This window comes from Phyllobates terribilis, unplaced genomic scaffold, assembly GCF_046119375.1.
Source record: "Phyllobates terribilis strain yellow unplaced genomic scaffold, ASM4611937v1 Scaffold_8__6_contigs__length_399053987, whole genome shotgun sequence".
Taxonomy (NCBI): Eukaryota; Metazoa; Chordata; class Amphibia; order Anura; family Dendrobatidae; genus Phyllobates; species Phyllobates terribilis.
The window spans coordinates 109,404,198-109,428,055 of record NW_027362768.1 but is presented as its reverse complement, the minus strand read 5'-3'; the positions used below and the strand labels follow the sequence as shown (position 1 = coordinate 109,428,055).

The 23,858-nt window shown below is 40.3% G+C and overlaps 1 protein-coding gene across 4 annotated transcripts in view; it reads right to left on the bottom strand.

The window, feature by feature from the left end:
* FNBP1L (formin binding protein 1 like) overlaps positions 1-23,858 on the bottom strand; it is a 142,216-nt gene that overhangs the window by 72,436 nt on the left and 45,922 nt on the right. The gene's annotated exons all lie outside the window — the stretch shown is intronic.

Below are 23,858 nucleotides of genomic sequence, written 5' to 3'. Positions count from 1 at the left end.
AATGTTAAAGCAGCAGTTTTTCCTATGCATTTCCTGCTAAAACTACAAAGAAGTCCATCACCATTTAATCTCAAGAGATTAATTGCTCAGAAACCAGTGTTGATCAATGCTCATAATATTTCATCATCCTGACCAAAATAAAAAAGTAAATCTTCTTCAGTCCACATGGATGAGTGACTGATACGCCGTCATTAGTGATGAGCGAGTGTGTTCGATTAACTCTTTCGGCGAAAAACTCGGGCGAGTACAGAGTATCTTCAGCATACTCGGTGATATGTTTGAATCACTCCCATGTGCATGATTTGCGAAGGTTTGATAGCTTTAATACATGTGAGGAATGCGAAAGAAACAAGCATTCCTCACATGTATTAAAGCTGTCAGACAGTCGCAAATCATGCACATGGGCGTGATTCAAACATATCACTGAGCACGCTGAAGATACTCGGTACTCGCTTGAACATACTCGCTCATCACTAGCAGTCATACCTGATAAGTGCAATCATCAGCTTGTGTTTTCTCCTTACTTGTTGATTACGATCAAATATTTGCAGCAGTTTATGAACGGTAAAAAAAAAAAAAAAAGTATTTTTTCTTTGTAAGTAATAGAACACAGAAGAAGAGGGGTAAAACAATTCCTTAATACGTTTTCTTTTTTTAAGGCGAATTGCGGTAGTAACCAACATAATCACTCTATGTGATTGTTCACAAGTCCGCAAAAAAATGTAAATGTCCGTTTTTGATCCGAATCACAAAGTAAAAATTACCCATAAAAGTCTGTGTGAGCTGTCAGTGATTTTTCACGGACACAGTCATCCGTGTGCTGTCCGAACATATTTAATTTTTGATACAAGAAAAACAAGGATGGTAAAAACGGAAGCACTGACCAAACGTTGATGAAACTCAGAACAAAAGACACTAATAAAAATCAGTCGGGCGATTTGAGTGTCATAAAAAATCACCGACATCTGAATTGGGTCCCAGGATAAAATGTCAAGGAAAAAGATTTACTGAGAATTGCCAACTGCGAAGGTCCCGGAGTGATACTTGGCGCGGCCAATAACATTGTGAAGGTGATGCAGGTTAGCTGCATATTTCACCCTTAGCATTAAAAACGGCGATATTAGCACAGTCATCCACAGCATAAAATAACATGCTGCAAATCTCAAGCACTATAGTGGTACTGCAACACACAGCGCATCTTTAGCTGTATTTTCCTTATAGAAGCCCTCCTCCCATCAAAACTTTTATCCTCTTACTATATTGCAGTCATCATATTATATAGCACTGTGTACTTACAATTGCTCATTTTACCCTTCTACCCAGCTAATTCTTCTCTTTCCCATTAGGTCTACGACATCACGTGATAAAAAACTGGCTAGCTGAATCCTAAACTCTATGTAGAAACAGGAGGTAAATTTTCCCTGCATGAGTCATCAGTCACTGCAAAAGTCCCTGGTAGGGGGAGGAGGGAACAGCTGGGTCAGGAGCTGAAGAGCGGAATGATAAATGTAGGGGACAAGGGACTTCATGTTTCAACAGAGAGCAGGGAAAAGGGAAGAAATAGCTGGGTAGAAAGGCAAAATGAGCAATTGTAAGTACATAGTGCTGTATAGTATGACTGCAATATAGAAAATAAAAACTTTGATGGAAATGCTTCTTTAAGTGTGAACGTAGCCTCACAGACTGTGGTATATAAGCCAAGGTCAGGAGAGCAAGTCCTATCAGAGAAAAAAGCTCAGCACAAGTGTGGCGACCACTTCACTGCAGAATTCGGAGAGCACGGCACTGGGCAATTAGTACAGGGGATAACTAGACCCCTATTTTCCTAAAAGGTGTGGGTCACAGATTTGAGACCCTGTGAATATGTCAAAAACTAATTACCCTTGAAGCAACTTTGCAAAGAAATTTAACAAGATTTCCCACCATTTTGTATATGCAATGTCCTGTAGTTTCCTGCTGCCGGAGACCAGAAACTAAAACGAGAAGGTTTTACAAATAACATCATATCAGACTCTGTTAACACCATGTTTTAAATTTATGTTTGGGTTGGCATATTGCACAAAATGCCTATAGGCTCCCTTGTTAAATTGGTGTATACCAAAATTCTATAGAAGTTAATATTTTTGCAGGAGCATTTTGCAAACAAAAACAAAAAAACGATATGCTAGTACATATATACCTCCTGATTGTATAGCAATAACACACTTTTAGGCACGTTGGGGGTATGCATCATGAAAATCTCCCAAATATACCCCAGAACATGAAGCTAAATTGTGATGTGAATGTAGCCTTAGATTTTATGTGACGCTTAATTCAGGAAAAGTTCATAATGTGCAAATAAAAAAATGCATTATATAAGAGTTGAGAAAAATATGGCATCACATTCTAACCCACCATTCCAGAAATAATTTCTAGCAGGATGCCAAGTCTTCTTACTATGCAGCAGAAATGGAGGAGTTTAGAGGCATATACCCTGGGCAGGCCTCACACACCGCACACGGGGAAGGAGCAGAAACAAATTAACCAGGGATTTTAGCAGATTGTATTTGAGAGAGGAATTACCAAGCAACAGAAAAAGGGCCGACACTGGGCAGAGCTGACCAGGGTGGACACGGAGGGCACTTAGGGACACGGCCAACAAAGCAAAAAAGGCCAGGAGCATTAGCGGAACTGAAGTAAGAGCGTTATTCAGGTTTAATTACCCAGAGCTGCTTCAGAGATCGGCCGCTTCATTACAAGAGTCGCTTTTTACGGTTTACAAAAAGGAGAAAAGGGGATTAAAAGTCTCTACATCCACATCCTAAAATAACAGGAGACATCCATGAACTGTCTATTACCCGAGAAGCTTCACCCTCACATGTCTAATCACTAGTATAAGTGGCTCACGCAAAATATTACTTATGTAAAGGACGTCGGTGCTTCCATGCGTTCCTGCCATTTGTTGCGGTCAAATATGTTTTGTCAGATACATTTACATATGGCAGATCTGCGGAAACTCTGCTGCATGGTACAATGGTACAATCTCATCTACAAATAATTTATATATATGTTGCACCAAAATTCTGCGCAGAATCGGACTTGCGATGAGGATTTATAAGTCTGAAGGTGTCAGGTCTTTATGCAGAATTCATTGTGGATTTTACCCTTTTGGGGAACAAAAAGGTAAAAAGCAGAAACAAATCAGCAGAAAATCCACATGGCACACGTCGATTTTGTTGCTTATAAATCCGCAGAAAAACTATTACATGTGAATTTACTTTAAAATGGTTTTCCACTGAATGAGGTTTATCATAAAAATCAATTACATATATGTCTGTACCTCTCCTCGCCAAGGAGCTAGCTACAAAAGGTCAGCCGCTATAGAAACAGGCGAAGCAAACATGAAAAGAGACGCGGTGTTTCTCCATTTCACATTTATTTTTGGAGACTGAGTGCGTAATCAACTGCCTGACAATGAGCATCAAGAGATTGGCGTGCCCTCGGCCGTGTTTCGAGGTGCCGGTGGAACGGGGTATGTAACCCCAATGAGGACACATCTGTTCAATATATTTCTAACCAACACAAAAAAGATGAAAGAACCAATGGCCAGCCCTCAGAATTAATATTTTGGTCATATCTTATTGGCAATACATGTTATTCCCAGAGTACCTCATAGGGCAGCAAGCCTTGAAGCCCATTAGGACGAGCCAATAATTGTGGAAGGAACATTCATAAGAAAGCTCATTATTGACTCTAGGCCGGCAACCACCTGATGAAATTAAATTTTCATCATTTGTAGGGTGCAATTATTTTTTAGAGGGCTTAAAAATGATTGTTCTTGGCAGCACATCGCCCTGTGAAAACAGGAGATCTCATGCTGATAATATGACAATCATATCATTGATCGTTCTGTGACCTAAATAGGCCCTTACAAGACCCATTTACATGTAGCAGATTGGCAGGCAATAAATGGTCCCATTCGTGCGGTCTAAACCATTAGGCCAGGGTTCTGCAAAGACTTTTGGTTAAATTCTAAAAATAAGTGGTAAGGAGTTTTGGACAAATTATGATCTAAAAAATATTGGAATTTAACAAATGATTATAAAGGCTTCGTCATAGCAATAAGATGTGGTCAACTAGTCTTCTGGCCCTCAGATATTCTTAATTATTATCTAGACAAATCTCTTCCGTTAGAAATAGATAATGGTACTTTATTCTAAATAAAAAATGGAGAAAAAGACAGCTCACCAAATGCTGCAGGAATATCCAGTATATGCAGCGAACACTGCCAAGCCGGACGTAGAACAATATAAAAGGAAAAATTGTAGTTCCAGCTCCTGGATGAATCAAACTTGATGCTTTTAAAACTTCCTGAATAAAGTATTTCCGAGCAGACCGTATGGTGGAAGCGAAGAAAAGCGACGCGCTTCGAACACTATCCAGCATGACAAAGAACGTTGGATAGTGTTCGAAATACATCGCTTTTCTTCCCTTCCACCATGCGGTCTGCCCGGAAAAGCTTTTAAAATTTCCTGAATTCCAGAGCTGGAACTACAATTTTTTCTTCTACACTTTATTACAAAGCCTAATTACATAACATGGAAAAACATCTCAATGCCTCGCCGTATAGGTACTTGCTACTGATTGAAGGAAATTATTCACAAATCCTACTAATTGACTGAAATCATCATCAGGGAGTTTCATTAAAGTAATTTGCTACATGAGCGATTTCTAAAAAGTACAATCAAGTTACAAAAACCACAGAACCTCAACTTCCCTTTTCTTCTATCAGTTGCAAAGTTATTGTCAGCAATTGTAAGGACTAGTAACAAAAAAAAGGTGAGTCTTGCCAATTTGGACAATACCTTTTTGTCAGAAGAGTCACAGAAGAGAAGTTGGTTACTACTAAATTGCTGAGCGATCATCTGTAATCTGTGGGGCTACATGGCAAAAAGTCCAAAATTCTGCTCGGGGTAATGGCACAGATCACTGTGCCTGTTGAAATTAATTGGTTATCCAAATAATGCAAAGTTCTGAAAGCAGAAAGCTCAGTATTTGGGAGGGCAGGAGAGGAAATCCTAATATATATATTTTTTAATGTTTCAAACAACTCAATCCTATTAACAATATGGCCACACCAGACTTGAAGATCATAAGCATTAAAAAAAACTAAGCACGCTATAAGCCCCTGAGATCTGTCTGACCCTGAAATGTAAAGGCAGAAAAATATAATAAAAAATATATTATTTTTAATAAACCATAAAGTTAGAAATGTTCCCCAATGGTCTAATGAAGAAAGTACAACTCCAGCAATAATTACAATTAATAACATTATGGGACCTATCACCTATATACCAAAGTGATTATTTTTGCCATCTAGACAGATCGAGATATAGATCTGAAAGGTGACCTCCAAGATGAAGAACGGATGGGGCTCTCTTCAGTACAACAGTTCCACCCTAGTAAACAATCTCAGTGGGTAAATGAAGAGCTCAGGCCAAGGTCCTAAATCTATCGGGATGTTAATATGATTTCAGCCAAACACTTGTCTAAACTGGGCATTAATCTTGTGCAGAAGAGATCTTCAATCCTCATGTAGACCCAAGGTTGATGAATCATAGCTAAGTGAATGCAACTCATGTTAATGCGAAAATGCACTTAGTCCAGATGACCGGATGCTTTCACAGACCTATTTATCAAACAAAGAGCATGTTATTTAACGGCTTGTAAAACAATGAATGTACTTCTCTGCCCTTGTACAGTTTGCTGTAATTAAGGAACTTATGCAATTTTAATTCAAGGTTCAATACGGAACATTAATCACAAGTTATGCTTGGCAACGGCCAAGGCACAAGGAGCTGCTGGTCCCAGTGGTTGCATCTGACTTCCTTTTCCAAAGCATCAAACATATAGCAGAAAACATCTGGCCGGTTCTCCTCTGTGTGAGAGACACACGATATTATATAGTCATTTTGACTCGGAGCCCAGTCTAAATGCTCAACCAATTTTACAGCTGAACTATTGCAGCAGCGACACCCCGGGTCTGCAGAGCAGCACAGTAATACAGTGTAGTCTTGTATTTTATCAGCGATATACACGTCAGGGCCCGGTGTAGAGGGGCTGTGCGGTCCCTAGCTGGGTGTTCAATTTCATCCCTTTTGTCTGCAAAAATGTGAACGATGAGAGAGAGAGACAGAGAGAGAGAGAGACAGAGAGAGAGAGACAGAGAGAGAACAGTGTAATGTATCTCCTCCAGAACTGCAGTGCTGCTTTATGAACGGATGGATCAGATAACGTTACAAAAAAATATAATAAATCATTTATACTGAAGAAGCCAGAAATATGACAGTCAATCTAAAGTATCGTTGGTTTTGCTTTCAAATTGAAAGAAAAAAACAGTGGAAAATAAGCCACTAAAAAGTGTGCCAAACATCTTCGACTTCAGAACGTATTTATGTACCGGGTAATATCAATCTGCACGTACAAAAAGAGAAAGATTCTACGAAAATTATTATTTCAAATTTATCCCATTATCGGTTCCTTCAAACAGCAGTCAGATCAAGGCAGTCATTGCTCCCCTCCATAAATATATTATGGGGTTGAAAGTGTCCATAAAAGATCATATTATTGATCCTTCATTTTCTTTCCTTTTCCACCAGTGTGTGTGTTACTCCACTGTATCTAAAAGTGGTAAAAAAAAAAAAAAAAGTATGCATCTCCATGGCAACAGACTACAAAGAAACCCTATGTAGTCTGATCTTGCAGTAAAGAAAAAAAATACTGCTCCTTTCTGTAGACTACTTCTTAGTAACCTAAACAATGCCTATTAGCAAGTAGGAGGGTTGACAACTTTTTTTTTGTTTCTGGAAAGTTCATCAAAAGGACAATATTTTTTATGAACACAATGGAAAACCATAATAAATTATTATAAGAAATACAGGTCTCCAGCCCATAATTCTAATATGAAGACATCAGTTGCATTCACTGTAAACTCTAAAGTGATTATTACAGTAAAAAAAAAAAAAAAAAAATCATGATGCCTTCAATTTTTTTTAATGGACAGTGCAAAAAAAGTGCCCTGTATTTTTACCGAAACAGTACTGGAATTTCTGGATGGTTGGCAACCCTGGCAAGTAGTGAACGGACAAAAGAGAGTATAAATACAAGATCTGACTGCAAAGTTTCTTAGTAAAGAAAAGATTGCAGAGGACAAGCAGATGATATACATTTATATTTATGTATGGTATTGATGGTCCAAAATATCCACATCATAGGAATCTATATATATTTCTGCTGACTAAGTTGGATTGACCAATCAGAAATAACTAAGAACCTACATATGTACATTCGACAGAGAGGCCATATATATTCAATAAAAAAGAACTTTATTGTGACAAATTAGGGTACATGGTGGTAAAGAAAAGCGCATAGACACATAATAATACCATATTAAAAAATTGATTGATTAATTACTTGTATACAGACAGGACACCAGAGCTACATGGCAATGACACCACTTAATTTGAGTTCAATGTGAGTGTCACTCCTTAAATCCAACCTGCTATGATGGTAGGGTATAGATATCCGGTATTACAAAGCTGTAGTACCCGCGTGAGCATTACACCAGCAGCAGGAGCACTCAGTCCAGAGCCACCACAACACATGTACATCATAGAAAGCAGGTATGAACCAGCAGAACGCCATTAATCACATACACAAGTTGGTTTGATCAGCAGTCAGTGTAATCCATTTAATAGTTTTTTGAATTGGAATGGAATGCCATGATATAGATATATACTGCTAGTCATGCCCTGGGTGGCGTTTAATTTAATTGTATTACCAGCTTTGTAATTTTTATTTATTGATGCAGATTCCATGCGTTCCAATGCAAGTCAATGGCGGCGAAAACGCCGCACTTCCACGAAATAATTGGTAGTGCTGCACATTTTTTCCGCAATGATAATCCGCAGCGGAAGTTTCCGCAGCATGTGCACAGCACATGCGGATTATCATTGGGGAACATGGCAGGCCTTCTACCATGCGTTTCTGCAGCGGAATTGCAGCTGCGGAAACGCTTAAAAAACGCATAGTGGGCACACAGCCAAAGGGACACATTGCTTTACCCAGGATCAGTAAACAAAAAAAAAGGTAATAAAATTAAACCATTAATGTTGAATTTTCTATCCACGGAGACAAAAAAAGAAAAAAAGAAACAGTATATGAATAGCTGTTGAAAATAAATAAAATGGGGATTATAGTCACAAAAATAATGGTAGCTCGCATAATCTTACTTTATTAATTTACTAAACAGATTTAGTGATACATAGTTGTAATCTAATGCAATCCATTTTCTTCCAAAAATCTCAAACTGGTAGGAATTATATTGATCGCCCTTTTTTGCAATGCAACCCCACGATAATGTTCCTCTGATAAAATTTATCAACTTGTGATCTCTGGTAGACGAAGTTCTTGGTTTTGGTTTTTTTTTTATTTTAATTTTAGGCAGCACACAGGTTAGATTATTACCTGGTTATCATTTCCCAGTATTACATCACAGGGTCACTGGTGTGGAATACTCTACAAAAGGCCATTGTTTCTAGGTGAATTGGCCGGGCATTGCAGCTTACTTCAAGTCTCTAAATTATTCAGCATATCCAAAGATCACAAGCACCCATTAAATCACAGCAGTTCAATAACCGTGCAACCAGAATGCGTTGGCTACAGGAACATTTTTCATTAAAAATAAACACTTTTGGCAATTACCAATAATATCAGAATACGAGGAAATCTCTTATATTGCAGTGTGAACCTGCCCTGCATCTGTCTCCTAGTCTCTGGCATTTGGTACTGTAGTGAACCTGCCCTGCATCTGTCTCCTAGTCTCCGGCATTTGGTACTGTAGTGAACCTGCCCTGCATCTGTCTCCTAGTCTCTGGCATTTGGTACTGTAGTGAACCTGCCCTGCATCTGTCTCCTAGTCTCTGGCATTTGGTACTGTAGTGAACCTGCCCTGCATCTGTCTCCTAGTCTCTGGCATTTGGTACTGTAGTGAACCTGCCCTGCATCTGTCTCCTAGTCTCTGGCATTTGGTACTGTAGTGAACCTGCCCTGTATCTGTCTCCTAGTCTCCGGCATTTGGTACTGTAGACTCTTTTACAAAATGTCTATGATTATACTAATAGTCCCCATACTAATCATGTCTGTAGTTTAATAGCAGAAGGGACCATAATTTTAAAGTGTAAGATTATGAGCAGATGGTGTGGCAGTATGGCCGGAGCTCTGCACACCGTGGCAGGCCAATGCAGACTTTCCATGGAGGGGAGTAGGCAACCGCATGCAGACGGACGCATCGTCCGGCCCTACCCTTGAGCCATATTGATATAACTACGGATTAAACAGGTCCAATAAAATTTTATTCTACAGGCTACCATCCTTAATATTTGCAAATAACTTTTCCAGTAAGTCACATAGTATTACCAGAAGCAATGAGAGGTCTGTAAGGGAAATTCCACATCAATAGGAAATAAAAAATCTAAACAAAAAGTCTATATAACAACACATTAAAACAGCAGGAGGGTGAACACAGTCTCAGTATATTTTTATAGTACTGCCAGAGTCTTTCTTCCGGATAGAAAACAGAACTTACAATAGCAGTACATGGAGAGAAAGAAAGAAAAAAAAATGGTCACACCATTTCCTATATAATTATATTTCTAACTTGTAAGAATTGTCTGAGGAGCAAGTGCTTTTGGCTATTTCAGTTCTGGAAATGGAAGTGTTGCTGAGACTCTGATCAGAAGCCCTTTCTTAGGTTATTTTCACATAGTGTGTTAGCCTACGATCGGTGGCTCAGTCAAAGCTTATGTCTGAAGCCCTGGAAAACGGGATTCAAGCATATGCCCTGACGGGGCCATTAATTTTGGCTAAAAGTCCCACTTGAGGCAGGTACCAAAACACAGTCAACCACATCTTGGAGCACACCTCAAATAGGTGTATACAGCAGAAAATGATGTCCAACACGCCATATAGTTATTCCATTTGCATCATTACAGTCAATGTCCCAATCATCAACATATGCCCAAATCCCATTTACTGTTTCAGTATTGAATGAAGGGGGCTGGCTGTCAGGCTTATTTTAATAGATTTAAGTAGCAGGATTGGAAGTGTTCTGCGCTCTCTGGAATATGACCCAATTAGAGGTAAAATAAAATTATAGGTTTCTGGTCAACAAGTTTCAGAGTCCACCGGCTCCTTCTTCAGGACACCCATAAATAACCACACAAATTTATGTATGTGGTTATTCATGTATGGGAGTCCTGAAGGGGTCGGTGGGCTCTGAAATGGGTGGACACAATCTATAATTTTATTTTACCACTAATTGTGTCTTATTCTGGACAGCACAAACACTTTCAATCCTTCTACTTAAATCTACTGTTTTACGGCAATGCTGCATCTGGTTTTCAGGCTCTATAAGTGTGGTGTCTCACACAACCAACCACATAAGGTTAGCGTTTCTACCTTTAATTATCAACCTTTTAACGTGGATAAGACCCTATTGCGCTCTTGCATTTATTTACAGGCTTACTTTAATAGCTAAGCAAGCCACCTTTTTTTTCTCTCCAACTATGACAAAAGGGTGGCATCACCCAGCCAACCAGTCAGACAGCCCCCTTGATATGTCATTGGCACAGAAGGAACAAAAAACTTGGGCGTCAAAGGTGAACTGGATTTGGAGGTGCTGGGATCTTGGACTTGTGAAGTGGACACTTCTCACAATCAAACTACACTCCCGAAAAACACTGAAACTGCAACACCAAAAAGGAAAAGTCGGCAAATTATGGAAATCACAGGATGGATAGACATGTTATTGATCTGTAAATGCTAAAAAAAAAAAAAAAAAAAAAAATTGAAAAAAATGCCTCTTGATTTATTCAGTAATGAGTATGAGCATCACATGCAGAAGTACACACACTTACAAATCTTTCCTGCCATCAAGAAGGTTATTAATGGTTGTCTAAGTGATGTTCTGCCATATGGAATCCACGTGGGCAAATCATTGAGATCCACTGCTGGCAGCTCCCTTTACAATTCCTGATAAATCATGCCCCAGATGTGCTTCATGGGAGACAAGTCTGGAGATGCTGCAGGCCATGGTTGCAAATGTAGGCCACACAGATTGCTCACAGTAGCAACTCCAGAGACAATGGAGAAATGGCCGTACAACTTGTTCCACTAGTCTCTCAATGCAACACTGAGCGGTTAGTGTACATGGAATTAAGACTAGAGGGGTCCATCAAACATCATAATCACGGGAGTAGGACTGGTGTGATGTTCCTTTGCGAAGCCCATTTAATGGCATTGTCCACGTGGTCTCATCAGATTAGAAGAATGGAGCATAGTGATCAATTCCGTACTGCAAGTGAAATTAGATGTCACAACATTGGCAGCGAACCAGACATCCAGCTACAGGTGTTCCATAGATCTCACACGACTGCTCTCAAAATGTTCTCAGGGTGCAGAGGAAGACTGCAATGAAGGCTGGATTGGAGGTCTAGTTTCTTCTGCATTGAGTCCTGCTTTTGTCTTGGACGCAATGATAGCCACAGATTGGTCTGGAGACTACATGGGCAGCACCATTCAGGAGAGATAGTGAAAGTGTCCCATGAGCCAGCTTTTTCAACACGACAACCCGAGGACATATGTTGCTCGTGTTCCTGTGATCAGCCTGCTTGGCCTAAACGTGATCCTGGGGCCTGCAGTGTCTCCGGATTGGTCTCCCGTAGAGCACATCTTGGGACATCATTGGCCGGCAACTGCAAAGGGGGCTGCCAGCAGTGGATCTTGATGATTTTCCGCCCAAGTTCATTCAGCACAGCAGAGCATTCCTCAGACAACTATTAGTAACATCGCTGAGAGCAGCCAAGGCTGTAAGTGTAGAGATGTCTGCACGTTGGGCTCCTACTAGATATTGAAAAAGTCAAGATGTTTTGAAAGTATTGTTTCGCTTTTTCATTAATTATTTGCATATCATTAACATGTCTATCAATCCTATGATTTTTATAATTCCACGACTTTTTCTTCTTTATGATGTAATTTCAATGTTGAGAAGTGAATATTTATAAAAGTTGGATCATTTTAAATTTTTAAAAACACATTGTGGTAGACTGACTCACTCGGCTGCTTAAAGAGATATTCTCAACAACTCTTTTACTTTAAGTTTTCAGCTGGTTTCTTAAAAATGTACCGCATAAACCAGTCCAAAATCAGGTAAACAAACACAGCCCTTCTGACATAACGGGAAAAACAAAATAGTATACAGTACAGTCTGTGTGGCCGCGAGGATCCATCCGCTCAGGGGAACAAAAACAAGGTTCAGTTCTCTTTAACACTAGCACAGCTCTGGAGATCTCATCTCCAGACACACTGAACACTGAATGAGTCCAGTGGCTCCATATTTACCTTCTGGACCACACCCTGGGGTGGAGATATGGTGAACAGCCTCCCACCCACTCTTCAGCTGTTGACAAAAAACCATACCTTAATATGGCTGATTAACCCCTCTCAGCACTTGGTATGCAGGAGCATTTTTTCCCTGTTCATATCACTGAGGCCAACATCCTGAGTGACACAAATTTCCCCTCCAGTCTTTTACCAGTGATCTTCTTCACAACATCTACAGACAAGTTTATCTAGCTGGACAAACCTTTACTTTTTCTAAAGCATCTACAATAAATAAAGTACCTTTGGAATGGTTCTTTATTACAAACGTTTCTATAGCCTTTATGAAATTCATATCTTTCCACAGTAATGGACCACAAGCACCTTTCCATTTGCTCACCTACCAGTGTAAATTAGTGAAGAGTACAAGTGGAACCACAACAGAGTAAGATGACAGTTTCTTTGGGAGATTTCAATTTGTTATCTAAAGCTCCACTTTAAAGCTCCATTGCTTCTGCATTATAGATACACTTGCAGTCTTTTTTATTTTTCTTTCCATTTAAATGTTGGGGATCAAAACATCTTGCACCACTGGAATATGGTTATAAATGTTGACTTCTACTGTGTTCTAGTTATGGGAGCCTATGAGACCGAGCAGTATGCCCCCCTTATTAGCAGCACGGACCACAAGCGGTCTTTGTTGCTATTTAAAAACAGACTCCGCAATGCAAGTAATTGTGAAAAACAAATTGTTCTCACTTCTGGAAAATAATTTTTTAAAAATTTTACACTCTCTGAGTTAAACTTTAAGCAAGTTTTATCCATGAGTGACTAAAATAAATTAATTTCTTTGACGAGCCTGTATGAAGTAAAGAGAAGCATGATACATGGGTTATAATCACAATAACTATCCGGTTAACCCAAACCCTTGTGATTCAGCTTCCTGGATGAAGAAGCTTGAAGACACAAAATGCTCTCTCTTTTAGATGATGTCTTAGTCTAAAGGCTGAAAGCCAAGGCCATCTGTTCTCTCCTTTAGGACGTTTCCCATCCTGGTAAAACTTCCTGGAGAGTGCGACATGTTTATAGAAAGTGCGGAGAGACTTCACAAATCTGACCCAAAAAGTAAGCAGAGATGAAACCATATAATGTGCTTCATTCCTTTCCCTTGACAAACTATTTAAAACTTATCATCAATACTAATAAACGGTGCATTGATCATACCAGACCCTGCTCCAGAAAAAAAACCTTAGCAATACATTACATTGATTTGTGTGCTTATGTTCCAAACACAGCATTCATTCTGTGTATTTATAACCCAGGACGTGATCGTTTCCTGTATTTGTTCTGGCATGACATTGTCTGGATGGTTATTGAGCAGTCCTCGCTTGTTCTGAAGTTACGGTTTGTGATGGGAATCTTGTCATGGCAAAACAAGACCGGCCTTCTACTCATAAGCCAAATAAATTTCTACTGTAGTATGTATGGCATGGTATATATATCTACTGTAAATTGGGACTAGGTCAGTGGCATTACAAAAAAGCACTTGTATGTTTCGCTGCATATGGAGTACAGAAAATGCCTTTATAAAACAATGGGGCAGATTTACAATTGTGAGCGGCTCCTGAACTTTCGCAGAAAATGCACCAAATGTTGCATTTAATTTTAAAACACTGTGAAGAAAGAGGAATGGGTATCTTCACGGAGAGAGGAAGAGTATGGCTTAAAATGTACCAACAACCACTAAAAATGGTCTAAAAGCAAGTCAACCAAAAAGTTAGACAAAAGTGCCTTAAACTGCGCTAAATTTATAATTCATTCAGCAAATGCCAATGTGATAAATTGAGTGAATTTTTAGTCTGTCTAGTCTAAATTTACTTAGTCTATATATTAGCCAGGAATAGAAAATCTGCCCAAACTTATAGTTAAATGCTGAGATTTCTCCCTCATTTCTGCTTTCTTTCCACCCAGTTGAAAAAAAATCAAGCAAGCATAGTCAGAAATAAAAAAAAAAAATTGCCTCCGGTCCAACCAGAGGTCCTAATCTTTAAGAGACTATTTAGTAATACCTTCATATTTGCAAAACACTGGGTAGCTGGGAATGCTACATTTTTCCATTTTTGTGATTTTAACTGGCGGGTATGGGTGTTGCATTATGAATTTTGGGAAGCAACTTGTCAATTAGCGCTGTATCATGGAGTTTGTCATTTGACACATTTAAAGGGAATCTGTTAGTAGGATCAACCCTCGTAAGCCGTCTATATCGACATGTAGGTCATAGGAAGCTGAATAAAATGATACCTTGAAATCTGAGATCTGATGTCTTATGCTACATTTTTTTTATGTAATAGAGCTGTTAAGATCTATGGGGACGTTACCAGTGTGAGACATGTAGATCAGGAGAGTAGACTGTCAGTCATTACATTTCTCATACTGGTAACTCCTCCTTTCATGTTAAATAAGCTTTGGAGGCAAATTCTCAGGGAGATCTATGTCCGGCCCATAGATCTTAACAGCTCATTTACATATTAGGAAAAACAGATTTCTCTGGAATAAAACATCAGATCGCCGATATCAAGGTACTATTTTATTCAGCTTCCTAGGACCTATATGCCCATATAGACTGCTTAAGAGGGTTGATCCTACTGACAGATTCCCTTTAACCGTCAAGTCTATAGTCAGCTTTGCCTACAGCACTTGGCCCACCCACTCAACTATCCTGGTAGTTCGAAAACTGACAATGTAACATAACATTTTTATGACGCAGCTTCCTTACAAAGAAAAACGGTGAAGTTTTTTGTTACCAGAACATTCCAACCCAATAATAATCTGACATGTTACTAATTCAGAACAGATGACATATCCCCCCCCTCCATCCTGGAAAAGATTACTAGTCTCAGGTCCCTTTGGGAAAGACATTGTTAAAATGGAATAAGCTAATGCCAGATCAATTTAAGGAGTTTATTTTATCTTATTACGTAATGAATGTTTCATCCAGTAACTCCTTCAATGCGGAATAACATGCAAACGTTTTTTAGAAGACAGCTATCGAGACAGATAAACTGTTCCTTGCAAAGTAAAAGTGTTCCAATCTTAGGACGTTTTCTGGCATCTCCACATTTATCTCGCGAACAGGGCAACGTCTCGTTCCACTAGGAATGGATCAATAGTTTTCTACGTTCCGGTCTATAAGAATTCTGAAATGGGAGAAACTTTTCAAAACGTCCTTATTCTCAGACATTTATGGCATAACTTAAGAAATCCCCTTTTAAAATCATACAGTGAACTACCGAGAGACAATGGAAATTGAAAAATTAGTTTTTTTATTTTTTTAAGTAAACAAAAAAAAAGGGCAAACACAACAACAGTACTGTCTTGAGTTTTTCAAGATCTCACAATCATCTCAATTCTCATTTACCAAATGCCACATGGTAAGGATAAACTCTTAGGCTATGTTCACACGTTGGGTTTTTTGCTGCTTTTTTATGCAAAGTTTAAGCTGCGTCTTGTAGTATCACCAAAAGCTGTGAGATTTCAGAAATCTCATGCACACATTGTTTTTTTCCTGACTGATTTGGAAAACTGCTGCGTTTTTGTAAACTGCAGCAGGTCACTTTCAGCTTATAGCGTTGTTTTTTTACCCATAGAAGGCAATGGGTAAGTGCAAAAACGCAGCAAAAAAGGCAGGTCATCAAGTTTCGCTGCGTTTTTGGTGCCAAAACCAATCAAATATCAAAAGAGGTGAAAGGAAAAAAAAACATTTTTAAAGCTGCCTGAAAAGGAGATTTTTCGGGATCTGTTCACTTCAGAAAACTTAAAATGGCGTATAAAACTCGATATGAACAGAACCTTAATTTAACAAATTTCATCACTCACAAGTATGAATCACATTTGGCATAAGTAAACCAGTCGGATCACAACAACTCATCATATCTAAATGGTGTCACATGGTGACTGCCAAATCTGTGTGTCCGCTACAAGGTGTTGCGTCTATATACTATCGGAACTACTTAGCCCTACAAATTCCTTATGTAACTTGTAGTTTGCTGTAAAATAGTTTCTCTGTGCCCAAGTGCAGCTTCCCAACCACAAGTCTCAGCTCAGAGGCATCAATATATTCATCCATAACTCCACAAAGTGTGAAATCCTAATGAAGGCCTGTTTCTTCGTCTTCAATGTGAAAAGTACATTTGCTGTGAAATTATATAAGATTGCAAAAGATTTAGTTATAAATAACTTTCCTATACATATAGCGAATTGCACAGACGTCTAAATTAAACATGCATCCAAATGTTTCCCTAATTATGCATCATCCTAATTGGCTGAGCCGGCACATGTATCGTCTTGCATTCTGTTTGGTGCCAACGCTATTTTTCACTTTTTCCCCCCACATCCTGCTCATCGGATATTTCCAATGACCCTTCTTCTCTGGAGGAGACGTCACATTTGGAAACACTATGTGCAGCTGCGGCCCTGTGCGACTCTCCTTGGGTCACAGATGATGCACTGAAGGGAGTGGAACCATATACAGACACTTGGGATAACCATGTAATTATCGAGTGCATGAGCAACCCTCTATGCATTTCCGAGGTAGTGACACATCCAGTTTTGACCATAAGCATTGGGTTTCAAAGACTTGTGCAAACCCTTAATCCCTGCCGTTGACACGTGGAGCACACTGTCAGACGAGGCTGTATGTTTAGGATGTGTTTGTTCTCGTTAGTCATTAGCCAGCTAGTAACATTTAACCCCTTTACATTTGTGCAAAACCTTTAAAAAAGTTGACAATTTTAAGGTTAGGAAAACAAATAGGGCTTTCATTTTCCTTGAATAGGTTTAAAATAATATATTTGAGGAATTGCATAAGCATCATCTTTCTTAAAGTTAGTAGAGGTTATTTCCTTTACAATTATGGCTACGTTCAGTCTTCTTCGGTCTTCATGTAATATACCGTATATCGTACTGACCCTCAGTAATCCCAAACTTGCACATTGATGAGCAGCTCCCCGGGCATGTGCACTGATTTTATGTCTATGTCCCCAGCTTCATTTACTGTGTGCGCATGCTCAGGAACAGCGGCGGTATCTGAGCGGCAGGGACAGTCAGTGTGGTGGGCAGACAGAGCGCATTCGCACCACTCACAATGGTGACGTCACAAAGCCAGTGACTGGCAGCGGCTCTGGAGCATGTGCACACAGTAAATGAAGCTGGGGACGTACACCCAGATTCAGTGCACATGCCTGGGGAGCAGCTCGTCACTGCGCAAGTGTGGGATTACAGAGATTCCCGTGACATCGGGCCAGTACTGCAGATCGATCCACGTGAGTGGACAAGATGACGAGACAGTGACTGAAACCAACAGAAGCTCACCCCTATGACTGAAAGGCAAGTTAGAAAATAACTATACAAAGTATTTTTTTTTTTTCAATGAATACTGCGCCGTTTTGCTTGAAATCAATGTGGTAGTGATGCACATTGCATCACTAACACACCGGGGCCAGATTAATAGCAAGAAATAATGTGACCGGTTCCCTTTAAAAGCTGCCACCGATCAGCTAAATGCAATCCAATCAGTGGTCATTTAATGGTCTGTGTCTTTAGAGAGACCGATCCACATTCTATTGTCATAGTAGGGAACATTCACACAATAACTTGTTCCTCAATAATCAGCCTGTCTAAATTGGCCTTAATGAGGTTGTCCAATACTTTCACATTGATGCCCTATCCATAGGATAGGGCATCAATGTACAGTACAGACCAAAAGTTTGGACACACGTTCTCATTTAAAGATTTTTCTGTATTTTCATGACTATGAAAATTGTACATTCACACTGAAGGCATCAAAACTATGAATTAACACATGTGGAATTATATACTTAACAAAAAAGTGTGAAACAACTGAAAATATGTCTTATATTCTAGGTTCTTCAAAGTAGCCACCTTTTGCTTTGATGACTGCTTTGCACACTCTTGGCATTCTCTTGATGAGCTTCAAGAGGTAGTCACCGGAAATGGTCTTCCAACAATCTTGAAGGAGTTCCCAGAGATGCTTAGCACTTGTTGGCCCTTTTGCCTTCACTCTGCGGTCCAGCTCACCCCAAACCATCTCGATTGGGTTCAGGTCTGGTGACTGTGGAGGCCAGGTCATCTGGTGTAGCACCCCATCACTCTCCTCCTTGGTCAAATAGCCCTTACACAGCCTGGACGTGTGTTTGGGGTCATTGTCCTGTTGAAAAATAAATGATGGTCCAACTAAACACAAACCGGATGGAATAGCATGCCGCTACAAGATGCTGTGGTAGCCATGCTGGTTCAGTATGACTTCAATTTTGAATAAATCCCCGACAGTGTCACCAGCAAAGCACCCCCACACCATCACACCTCGTCCTCCATGCTTCGCGGTGGGAATCAGGCATGTAGAGTCCATCCGTTCACCTTTTCTGCGTCGCACAAAGACACGGTGGTTGGAACCAAAGATCTCAAATTTGGACTCATCAGACCAAAGCACAGATTTCCACTGGTCTAATGTCCATTCTTTGTGTTCTTTAGCCTAAACAAGTCTCTTCTGCTTGTTGCCTGTTCTTAGCAGTGGTTTCCTAGCAGCTATTTTACCATGAAGGCCTGCTGCACAAAGTCTTCTCTTAACAGTTGTTGAAGAGATGTGTCTGCTGCTAGAACTGTGTGTGGCATTGACCTGGTCTCTAATCTGAGCTGCTATTAACCTGCGATTTCTGAGGCTGGCGACTCAGATAAACTTATCCTCAGAAGCAGAGGTGACTCTTGGTCTTCCTTTCCTGGGGCGGTCCTCATGTGAGCCAGTTTCTTTGTAGCGCTTGATGGTTTTTGCAACTGCACTTGGGGACACTTTCAAAGTTTTCCAAATTTTTCGGACTGACTGACCTTAATTTCTTAAAGTAATGATGGCCACTCGTTTTTCTTTACTTAGCTGCTTTTTTTCTTGCCATAATACAAATTCTAACAGTCTATTCAGTAAGACTATCAGCTGTATATCCACCAGACTTCTGCACAACACAACTGATTGTCCCAACCCCATTTATAAGGCAAAAAATCCCACTTATTAAACCTGACAGGGCACAGCTGTGAAGAGAAAACCATTTCCAGTGACTACCTCTTGAAGCTCATCAAGAGAATGCCAAGAGTGTGCAAAGCAGTCATCAAAGCAAAAGGTGGCTACTTTGAAGAACCTAGATTATAAGACATATTTTCAGTTGTTTCACACTTTTTTTTTTTTAAGTATATAGTTCCACATGTGTTAATTCATAGTTTTGATGCCTTCAGTGTGAATGTACAATTTTCATAGTCATGAAAATACAGAAAAATGTTTAAATGAGAAGGTGTGTCCAAACTTTTGGTCTGTACTGTATGATCGGCTGGGGTCCCACAAGCAGCACCCCCGCTGATCAGCTGTTATCGTGCCTGCGGCGGCCGCTGTCCGGAAGCACTCATCTGCGGTGCTTTGCTGTCCATGCCGCCGCATGCACGATAACAGCTGATCGGCGGGGGGGGTGGGGGGGGGTGCCATGTGTGGGACCCCAGCCGATCATACATTGATGCCCTATCCTAAGGATAGGGCATCAATGTGAAAGTAGTGGATACTTCCTTTAACCTTTATTTGGGAACAGGTGGACTGTTCACTTCTATCCATGCTTACAGGGATGTGGAGTTAGTAAACCAAACCTCCGACTCCAACTCCTCAATTTCCCTGACTCCCAACTCCACAGCACGGCCGAACTACTGAGCGTGTACATAAAGTGCAGAACAGATTCATCTCCACTAAAAGCCGAGATCCTTAGATCAGGAACAGAACAGACATTTATAGGACATTATAGGTCCATTTTATACCGACTCCAACTCCACAGCCCTGCATGCTTATCAAGAGGAATCTATAGGTTTGCTATCTATAAGGATAAGAAATAGCTTCCCTTTCCTAACTCTTTTCACAAATGCATACATACTAATGTCACCATCACATTTCATTCATTTTTTTTTTTTTAAATCAAAAAGTGCTTGTGTGCTTGTCTCTCTACCTTCTTCCTTTAAGCATGCACAGCTCACAACACAAGCAGCAGCACCTAAAGCAGGCTCCCCCACAAGGAGGTATGACAGACGTCAGCCTCCCACACCAAAATCACACATCAGCACGTCCTCCTTTCAACAGACAACATGAGATATTTTTAAAATGACATTCAGAATGAATCAGATTATTAAAAAGGAAAAAACAAAATTGACAGAAGGTGCAAATGTTAATCAAAATTACAGTACTGTAAAGGGTAAAAATAGACTTCTGGTATAAGCAGTGGCCCGACTCCACTGCAACCCAGATGACTCAAGGAATTAGAAGATCACCAGACACATTAGGAAAAAATGGACATTGAGACAAACCCCTTGCGAATTAGCACAGTTGTGTGATGCGGTTTATGCCTGCAGGGCTTGTACAGGGGAAATACATTGGGTACATTTACTTAGGACTTACATTTCATATGGTGTTCTTAATCTCAACTGTGCTGGTTAAAATGCGCCAAATTTATTAAGAGGAGCACACCGCTCCATAAGTTTGGTGCAGTGTGTCCAGCTTATGACTTACAAATAAAGATGCGTGCCAGGTACGAGCCGCCATAACTAGCATGTCCAGTTGCATAAAGCAGTTTTGGGGCTCTTGTGCCAAGCAGAATATTAGTGAGCTATTTGAGATGTCTTAGGCGCGTTTCTTTTAAAGGGGTTGTCTGGTCCAAATCAATAATCTGCAGTCACTCTGTGTGACCAAAGACGTATCAATCCCCACAGCGCACGCACTGCATGGAGTTAGGATTCAACAGTTTCTGACCCGAGACCGGAGGGTATGTATGCATTATACGTGGGTGCGGCCTCGCTCCATACATTTGTATGGAGCATGGCCGCGCTCTATACAAGTGTATGGAGAAAGGCCGTGCCCACTAGACGGGCTCTGGCTGGGAGTATGCATAACTCATACAGACCCTCCGGTCTCGGGTCAGAAACCAGAAAATCCCGGCAGTGCACATTGTGTACGCTGTGGGGATTGATAAGTCTCCAGTCACACAGAGTGACTGCAGACTTATCGATTTGGACCGGACGACCCATTTAAAGGAGACTTTCGAGCGGAGCGTCTTAAGCCTCTCACACAGCCAACCGGTCTCCTATTCTGCAGTCATACAGGGCAAGAACCCCAAAACAGTTGTATGCAAATGAAGACTCTGGTTTAGCTTTACATTTTAAGACTTTTGGCAAAGTGCATGAAAGGGAACCGGAAACAAGCATTATGCTGCCGCTTGACTGAAAAGTTCAGCTACTGGGAGAAAATTAACTTATTTCCTCCCAGAAGCCGCCGGCTTACAGTCAGAGATGTGCACGAAGCAACTATAGGTCACAGCTCCCAGCACCACTTTGTGAGCAGGAGATGTAAGCATATCCCGGCACTTTGACAGCTCGCTCCGCACAGATGCACTGCATAGCCGCCTGTCAATATAAGTGCCAGGGCATGCTCACAGTATAGTGAGAGGTGCTGTGAGCGGTAATTATAGTAGTTCTGTACACACCCATATGAATGAAAGGCAGCAATTCTAAAGTTAATTTTCGCCAGGTACCCACACTTTCATAAAGCAACTGAACAGCATTTTAAAGGGAATCTGTCACCACTTTGGAGTTATCAGATCTCTACTATGGGCATACAGGATATAGAAAAGTAAATCTATACATACCTGTATAGCTCATGGTAGAGGTCTGAATGCAGAAAAATGTAGTTTTATCTTCTTGGTTTTTCACAGGCTTGGCGTCCCCCGGACACCAAGCTATCCCCGCCCATCTTATTATTCTTCCACCAATTCCCCGCCTATATCAACGTTTACCATATTTCCACCCTCCCCGCACGTCACAGGTCCCTGTGACGTGCGCTTTTTTTCCCTCACCTCCTGGCTCAAATGGAGCGCACTTTGTTTCCTCCCGAGCCCGTTTGGCTGAGCACAATGCCACAGTGCTCTATGGCGCAGGCACCGGGGAGTCACTGTGGACTGTGGCACTGTGCTCAGCCAAACGGGCCTGAGAGGAAACAAAGTGTGCTCCCTGTGAGCCGCGCTTTGCGCATGTGCTGGGAGGTGAGGGGAAACAAACACACGTCACAGGGCCCTGTGACATGCGGGGAGGGGGGGGAAATATGGTAAATGTGGACATAGGCGGGGAATTGGTGGAATAATAAGAAGATGGGCGGGGATAGCTTAGCGGGCGGGGATAGCTTGGTGTCCCGGGGACGCCTAGCCTGTGAAAAACCAATTAGATAAAACTACATTTTTCTGCATTCAGACCTCTACTATGGGCCATACAGGTTTGTATAGATTTACTTTTCTATAACCTGTATGCCTATAGTAGAGGTCTGATAACTCCATAGTGGTGACAGATTCCCTTTAACACTATTTATCGCAGATTAATCCTATATTTGCAGATAAAGAGTGTCTTCTTCAGGTATCAAATTCCCTTTAAAAAGGTCGATCGTGACTAATAGGACTCCTATTTTCCATAGACCCTGTTCCCTTATGTTAAAAGGCCATTTGCATAATTCCCATACACAAAATTGTGTTTTAGACACCACTAAATATTTCTATTAATTATCAGTAATGATAACAAGTAGTTGGGTCTGTTAAATAGTCCTCAACTTTAGTAAAACTACAAATCTCCACATACCCTGACCACCATAGCTAAATAGCAACGATTCAGTGATACTTAGGTATGAATGTGCTCAAAATGTGAGCTAGATCTGGAAACCTTTTCAGCTCCACATGCCAGAGAACTGCACTGACAAAATACTTCAGATGCAAGCAAAGACATGCCTGTATACCGTGATGTTAATGAGGCTTGACTTATGACATCACCAAGACCAGCAGAACATCTACGGTAACATCGGTTACAAGAGGTCATGCGAGATGAACGAGATTACCTTGGCATCTTGCACAATAACTTTAGATCTATAGATGTTAAGTAGAATTTAAGACTCCAGTTACTAAAGCAAAGAAATATACATATTAGCAAATGTGTTAAATGCAACAAACAAGAAATAAACTCCCCCCTAATTTCCCAGAGCCATCGCATTGTTGCTTTAAATTATATAATATTTCGCCAACAGATGAAACAAAGCAATAGAGAAAATATTGGTGCATGTACAGTTGCTTCTCATAAAAATAGAAACACAAAAAGTTAATTTATTTCAGTACAATTCAAAAAGTGAAACTCATTAAATAGAGTCATTACAAACAGAGTGATCTATTTCAAGTGTTTATTTCTGTTGATAATTATGTCTTACAACCAATGAAAACACGAAAGTCATTATCTCAGTAAATTAGAATAATTAACAAAAAAACACCTGCAAAGGCTTCTGAAGCGTTAAAAAGGTCCCTTAGTCTGTTTCAGTAGGC